Here is a 7,975-nt window from a genome sequence, read left to right on the forward strand (position 1 = left end):
ACCATAAGCTCCTTAAAAGCAGGGGTTGAACATATTATTTCTGCTCCCCAGCCCACCCAGCAAGGCTTACTCCATAGCTCTAAGATAACTGGAGGTGAACACCAAGGTCAGAGCAAAAGCTGATCAGTGTTCTTTATAGATCATTCCATGAATGAAGCAGAGAAGGCTTATCTTGTAGAGTTCATAGAAACCTTTCATTTTCCTCTGGCTTATTTATTCATTCTTTCAGCAAATATTTAGTGAGTCCCTTCTATGAGTTAAGCACAGTACTGGGCACTGAGGAAAGAGAAATCAGGCAGAGCCCACACCCTCTTAGAGCCTCCAACCTCTCGGACCAGACAGATGAGCCCATCAGCTGTTGTGACACAGTATCTCAGGGAGCTCTCATTTCTCAGTATCTCATTTCTCAATATTTCTCAGTATTTCTCATTTCTCAAGCTCATTCTGGTGTCAGGAGTCCTCAGAAAAATAATGAAGGCAGGCAATGTAGGATTTGCACAGTCTCTAAGAAGTTGGAGAAGGGACGCTGTAAGCTGGAAACTATCTTAAAACATCAAACTATAATATAAGAGAAGGCCAGGAAATAATCTCCCCACTCCTGGGGTGACAGAGAGCCAGACTAAAAAGAGGATGCTTGAGGAATTCTACCTTGGAGCCACAGGAAGGCCTCACACAGGTGTCACATCCAGGCAGGCCTGGGTTCAGACACAGGCTCTGCTACTCATTCGCTGTGTGCAGTTAGGTGAATCTCTTAACCTTTACATCTTAGTTTCTTGGTTAATTTATGGGATAGTAATAACAGATTGGCCCAGTTGTTGTGTGGATTAAGTGAAACAAATACACAAAGCACATTCTGTAGTAGTGGAGCCTCTATAAATGTGACTAAAGCAGATTTTGGACACATCAGACCTGCATCTGAATTCTAGCTTTGCTTAGTGCCACCTAAGGAAGCTACTAGATCTCACTAAACCTTAGTTCCCTCCTCGTAAAATAGGAAAAATAATCATCTTCCTCATAGAGTTATTGTGAGAGTCACGAGACAAACATATAAAGCGTGTAGCACAGTCCCAGACACATGAATCTGAGTAGTCATTCTACTATTCCTGTCTCCATGGCCCCTCTGTCACTTCCTGTTACCCCTGTTCTTTTCTCCACTTCTTGTCTAGAATTCCTAGGTGAGCTTTTTTTTCCCCAAGGAATATTTAATAACAGGGTAGATAACATGTTTATCTAATATGTAATTTTGTCACTGCAGCTAAAGCAAAACATGGTAAAAAGGACCTCCTTTTATGTGTGTGTATTTCAGTGCAATTTTAAAAATACTGTAATTATAATTTCAGAACTTCCGAATTTAAATAGGTGCCAGTGTTCTCCCTTTTTTTCATATGGGCAAAGAAATTCCTTTGAAAACCACTTGATGCTTGGACAAATATTCCACAGCTGTCTTCCTCAGGATCACTTTGTAGAGTCTTCAATATTCAGATTCCAGGGAAGCTTCAATTCAGAGAAGACATTCCAGCTTGCATAATTTCATCAACCAAGAGAACGTTGGTGACAATCACAGTGCAGGAGTGAAGAAGCTGTTTCTTTACCCAATAGTTATCCCATATGCCTGCTTCTGCTACCACCATTGGCTCACCTGTGTTCAAGTCCACACCCACAAGTTGACCTGATTCCGAATGTGCAGCCTGAATTTTAACTAACGTTTCCTGAAGGTCAAAACCAGAGTTCTGAGTAAGAACCTTGGGGATAATCAGCAATGCACCAGCAAATGGACTCCAAGTTGGGCCCTACCCTTTACACCGGGCTTATATTTAATCAGGGCTTCTGCCATTGCCACTTCTACTTCACCAGCTCCTGGAACCACACGGCCATCATCAATAGCATTTTTGACAGCCCTCAAACCATCTCTTTTTGCATCTTTGATTTGAGTGAGTGTGTGCTTATTTGGTTCTTTGACCAATAATGTGACAGAATGAGGATTGTTATATTTCTCAATAAAGCTGAACTTCTCTTCTTCCAATGTATACTCATAGACAAGTCCCGCATGTCCCAAACAGTCAGGATTTAGGTCATCAAAAGAATTTAGAGCTACCCCACCACAAGCCAGAGTCAGCCCCTTCATATTTCTCCTTTTGGCTCTACGCAGAGCTACTATGCCTTCTTTTGCAAGAGCATCTAAGGAAATGGGCTCAATTCCCTTTTGATTAATAACAACAAATCCTTTATTCAAATCACCACAAACTTTCTTTTTCAGTTCTATTATTTTTTTTCTTTCAGCTTTTACTAGTTTTTCTCTCTCTTCTGCACTCTTATAAAAAAAGCCAGAATTCACTTCTGTTTTTTCATATTCTAATGACACATTGCACGTGAGGATGTAGGCATCTTCTACTCTTTTCTTCATATCAGGATGCCGGGCTCCATGGTCCAAAACAAGCCCTCTGATTAAGCTTGTGTCCGTTTCAGATTTACGTTTCATCTCCATGATCTCAACCATGAAGAGGTCAGTAGGTTCATCTTGTTTTTGAATGGCCAAAATGCAGTCCGCTGCAGCCTCCGTTAAGACATCTGCAAGTTCAGCATGAACTTCAGTACGAAGAGACGTTCTGGCCACATCTATAAGTGTTTCCCTGTCCATCTCTCTGCTTACTTTGACTTGTTCCTAAAAGTGAAGGGCCTTTTCCTTTGCAGCTTCAAATCCTTCAGTGATTATTCTGGGATGAAGCCCTTCGGAAATGTAGAGATCCGCCTGTTTCGGCAACTCTCCAATGATTAGGACATTGGAAGTTGTACCAGTTATGTCATCCTGGGCTGTTGCCACTTTTGCTGCTAAGGAGGCTGTTGAGTGTCGAATCTGCATTTCGTGAAGCAGCACATAGCCGTCTTTGGTAAGCTTGATGTCTCCGGCGCCAGAAACAAGCATCTCTTCATGGTGCCTTTAGGCCCCGAGCTGGTCCTCAGCACGTCCTGCAGCCCCCGAGCCATGCTGATGTTGACCGCCAGCGCCGCCTGGGCTCGGGCCGCCTCGGCCTTGGGCCTCAGGGTCTTCACAGCCGCTATAGCAGATATAATAGAAGAAGAGGGGCAAAACCCGCGTGCAGAGTGCCCAGAGCCGGATCAGCGTGGCCGGGAGCTAGATGAGCTTTTTATTGTAGTAAAATATACATAACATAAAGTTTACCATTTTATCAATTTTTTGGTGTACAGTTCAGTGGCATCCAGTATATACACAATGTTGTGCAAGCATCCACACCAGCCCTCTCTAGAACGTTTTCATCTTCCTAAACCAAAACTCGGTGCCCATTAAACAGCACCCCCCACCCCGCTCCGCCACCCCCTCAGCAACTGCCGTTCTATTCTCTGTTTCTACAAATCTGACTGTTCCAGGTACCTCATATAAGCGCAATCATACAGTGCTTGTTCTTTTGTGACAGGCTTTCGTCACTCAGCATAATACCTTCCAAGTTCCTCCATGTTGTAGCATGGACCAGGATTTCATTCTTTGAGCTTTTCAAGTTCCAGTCCATTTGTCATTCCTGCCTCCAATTTAGATCAGCCTGCCCCCACCAGACGAAAATACAGAGACACAACAGCACACAAAACTGACTAAGTACAAAAGAAACATAAATTGTCTTTCTCGTGATTACAAAAGGAATGTGTACTCTTTTTTATGGAACACTGGTGATAGCTCCAAATTCTCTGAAGGCCACATCGTCACCCATGGTCCCTGCAAGGATGGATATGTTTTGTGCAGGAAATAGCTTTGTTAGATTAACCTCCCACAGGGCGGGGCAGGGCTGAAGCAACAGGCAGCATCTAACCAGAGTTCAACCCAAGCAACACCACCACACAGTCTTGACAAACCTGCATCCGCCGTGGTCTCCTCTCTCTCCAGATCCAAAGCTGAAAACACCCCACTGCTCTTCTCCGTTGGGACATAAATATGTCTTTAATCCTAATTCATTTTAAAACACATCTTGTTGTGGGTTTGAAAGCCACTCTTTCGTGCTAATAAGCTTGGCCTGGCCTGGCCTGCCCCCGCCCGTCCCTGGCTCACCGGCTGGCTTGGGAAGCTCACTCCGTGCTCCACACCGGGGAGAGGCGCCCCGCCCCACCCCACCCCACCCCGCCCTGCCCCGGGAGCTGCCGTGGAAAACTGGAGACTACTAAATATCTAACAGAAGGAAATTAGTTAAGTAAACTACAGCACATGCGTAAGACAGGATTAGAAGCCATTAAAATCTTGGTAGAGAACCAAAGGCAGGGAAAGGAGTTTGGAATAATCCTATTGCATGCACGTGTGTGTGTGTGTGTGTGTGTGTGTGTGTGTGTGTGTGTGTGTGTATGTGAACCTTAACTACAGGAGGTGGAATTACGTGATTTTTCTTTTCTCCCTCAGCTTTGTCTATGATTTTTGTATTAGATTCCTAGGGCTGCCTAACAAATTACTATAAATTTGGTGGCTTATAGCAACATAAATTTACTCTCTCACAGTTCTGGAAACCAGAAGTCCCCAGTCAAGACATCAGCCTGGCCATGCTCCCTCCAAAGACCCTAGAGGGGATTCCGTCCCTCACCTCTTCTGGTTTCTGGGGGCTGCCGGCGTTCCTCAGCTTGAAAGCACATCGCAGCAATCTCTCCAGCCACATCACACAGCTCCTCCCCCCATTCCCCTCCGTGTGTGCCCTGCTCTATAAAGAAGTGTGTGGCTGCAGTTAGGGCCCACCCAGATAATCCAGGATGAAGCCTTCCTCGCAAGAGCCTTGATATAAACACACCTTACTCAATCTCGACCCTATAACATAACAGTCACAGGTTCCAGGGAATCAGGACGTGGACATATCTTTTTGGGGACCACCTTTCAGCTCACTGTATTTTATAACCAGCAAAAATAAGTCTCATGCTTTCCTTTTAGGTAGTCGCTACTTGGTGCATTATTTTAGCCTGGACGCCCACTGCCTGGCTCATGACAGACACAAAGCAAGTGCTTGTTGAAGGAGTGAATAAACTGCCCAATGTAGGTACTGTGTTCAGGGTGAGAAATTATAGGCGACTTCTTTCCTGTTTATTTTTTCCTTTGTTGTTTTTTTTATTACTACTGTTTTCAGATGCCATTAAAAGATATTTCCTCCTTCTTTTTTTTTTAACCCTTACATAAATATTGTCCCTCTAAAGCTAGGAAGCTAAAACCTTCCTATAGTCCAATATTTTAGCACAGAAGGGGGTTCAAGTTTTCTTGGTTTGGTCTTCACCCTAAGAGGTTGAATGAATGAAGATCTCTCACTTTCGGTGCCCTCCTGCCCAGGTTTCATTTCTGCAACCACCCCAAAGCAACGTGAAGCCAGACACTGCCATTTCAAGAAAGACTCTCTTGTCATTTTTCCCTTTTCCCTTCTGGCACCGGGAACATTGATAGGAACCACACCCAGAGGCTGGGCACCTGACAGCGGGCTGCGTTATCTACTCTCCCACCTGAGACCCTGTTTCCCCCTGCAGGTCGCTTACTCCCACTTGAGCCAATAACACCGAACCTCTGTAGGGTCCAGTCTAGGAATGGCAAATAGATGTTTCTGCCTGCCACACACACATATACACATACACACACACACACACAGCCACACACACATTGATAACTGATTGTGACACTCTACACACAGCATCAAGAGCCTTCTAGACACATGGCCTTCAGTCCAATTCGGCAAGTGAGACAAAAGCCATTTGCCGTTCCTCACCCAGCCTGTGGTGAAGAACATATTTTCATCATCAACAAACAGAAATGGACTGAGCTCCTCGTGTTCACGCAGGTCTACAATCTAGACACGGATTCAGAAAGGTACAAAAAAGAGATACCAGGGGCCCAGGAGCCTATGCTAAGGGCTGAAAACATGATGCACTCACTGCATCGGAGGAGTCTAGATGCCCGTGGAGATCCACGAGGGCTCCCAGGAAGCTGCTGGAGGAAGTTGGACAAAAAGGGACATGAGGGGGTAAAATAAGATTTAGGTAAGTGGAAGAAAATGGAGATAAAAATCCAGATTTCAAGGACTGCGTGGAATGTCTTCAAGGAACAGAGACCAAAGCAACTGACCTAACACCAAGGTCGTTCGGGTCCTACTCAGATGTCACCTCCTCAGAGAGGCCTTCCCTGACCAGTCTAGCTGAAACAGAGACCTTGTTTTCTTCCTGGTCATCTAGACTGTGAGCTCTACCGGACAGGGACTTTGCTTTGTCCCTACAGTGCTCCCAGGACCAGGGACAGGGCCTGCTCAGGAAACACTTGCTGACGAACGAGTGGACCAGCGTCTCCTGCAGGGGCACTTGCAGGAGCTCAGCATGGAGGAACGTGTGGGCTCCAGTTACCGCCTTTGAATATCAGACTAAGGACTTCGGTTAACAGGAATGCCACGTTCAGGTGCATTTTTGGAACTTTGCTAAATTACAGAATTTAGCAAGTTTCTTTTCTGTAGGTCTTTCTTACACCTTTACTATATTGTTGCGGATATCCAAGTGTTCCCGAGTATTAATCCACAGCACTCTTTTCATTCTTTTTCCTTTTATGTTTCATTCTTTTCTTCGTTAATACATCACTCTGGATTTAGCGCTTCCCTGAAGACAAGTGGGAAGTGAGCTGCGGAAAATGGGAAGTTTCAAAGATGCTGGAGTGGGAGTGTGGACACACGAAGATACTTTAGGAGGATTAATCTGGTAGGATGGATGGGCAGAGGGGAGAGATTTGAAGCAGGGAGCCAGTTTAAGGAATATAACAGAGTCATTCCCTCAATTATTATGCCAAAAACATGATGCACCAGGTTCTAGGCACCTGTTCTAGGCAATGGGGATTGAGCGATAAACAAAACAAAGTCCATCCCACATGGACAGGGCAACCACATGTTCTGATTTTCCCAGGACACTCCAAATGTGTGTCTGCTGGCTCCACTTAACTATTAAATAGTGCCATATTTATTCTCAAAATTGTCTTGGTTTGAATAATAAATGGTCACTCAATTTGTGGAACTAACCTTCTATGGAAGACACCATGAGGCTAGCCCAGATGGTGCCTTTGTGTAAATTAGAAAAAAGTTCCCCTCTGGGTGCACATAGCTCACAGGTGCACAGCTGGACAAGTAGATATTCCCTTTGTGCAAACTGAATAAAGGCCTTTCTATGGGACGATGTCAGCCCTTCCAGGCCTCACAGCTTGGAGGGCAGAGCTCAGGCCTGATGTCTGCCTCTACTCCCTTTCCATGAGCAGGGATTTACGATCCACGTATGGGTTCAGGAATGAAACAAGAGGACACAAGGCAATGCCTGGCCCAGCCCTCTTGTGCAGTGAACAGCCTGCGTAATAATTAGTTAACGCCCTGAAGGTGATCGCAGGCAAATAAATACATACATAAATACAATGTCAAGCAGTGGAAAGAAAACCAAAGTGAAGTCAGGGGACTGGGAGGAACGGGAGCGGCCATACTGCACAATTCCAAAAGGCAGCGTTTGCACCGTGGTCCATGGAAGTGGCACCCTGGGGGGTTGAGCACCGTGACAGGAGGAGCTATTGTAGACAGGGTGGTCAGGAAAGGCCTCTCTGTGGAGGTGGCAGGTAATTTGACACTGAATACAGGAGAAATATCGCAGTGGGTGTGGAGGGGCCCACATGCCGTGGTGGCTGGCTTCGTGCACCGGGTTTAAGGAACGAATGTTCAGGAGAACCTCAAGCTTCACACCCGAGAAACAGGGAAACGAAGGTGCTGCTCAGTGCTGCCCAAAATACCAAACCTGCCACATGTGGGTGGTGCAGGGAACAGGCTGGCCACGAAAGAGGCACAGTCCCTTCCCTGGGGAGTTGACCGTCTGGGTCAGGATTTCCCAACGTGCGTCTGGTGGCACACTAGCCGGGTGGTGTGCTAATGGTGTTACCAGGCAAAGTTGCCTCAATAAGCTTGGGAAATGCTAGGTTAGGCAAATTAAACAGGCTCCT

The 7,975-nt window shown here is 45.8% G+C and overlaps 1 pseudogene; it reads right to left on the reverse strand.

Moving 5' to 3' along the window:
- Positions 1–1,363: 1,363 nt before the first annotated feature.
- On the reverse strand, positions 1,364–3,009 carry LOC105866192 (T-complex protein 1 subunit zeta pseudogene; annotated as a pseudogene).
- Between the last annotated feature and the right edge of the window lie 4,966 nt (positions 3,010–7,975).

This window comes from Microcebus murinus, chromosome 4 (assembly GCF_040939455.1).
Source record: "Microcebus murinus isolate Inina chromosome 4, M.murinus_Inina_mat1.0, whole genome shotgun sequence".
Taxonomy (NCBI): domain Eukaryota; kingdom Metazoa; phylum Chordata; class Mammalia; order Primates; family Cheirogaleidae; genus Microcebus; species Microcebus murinus.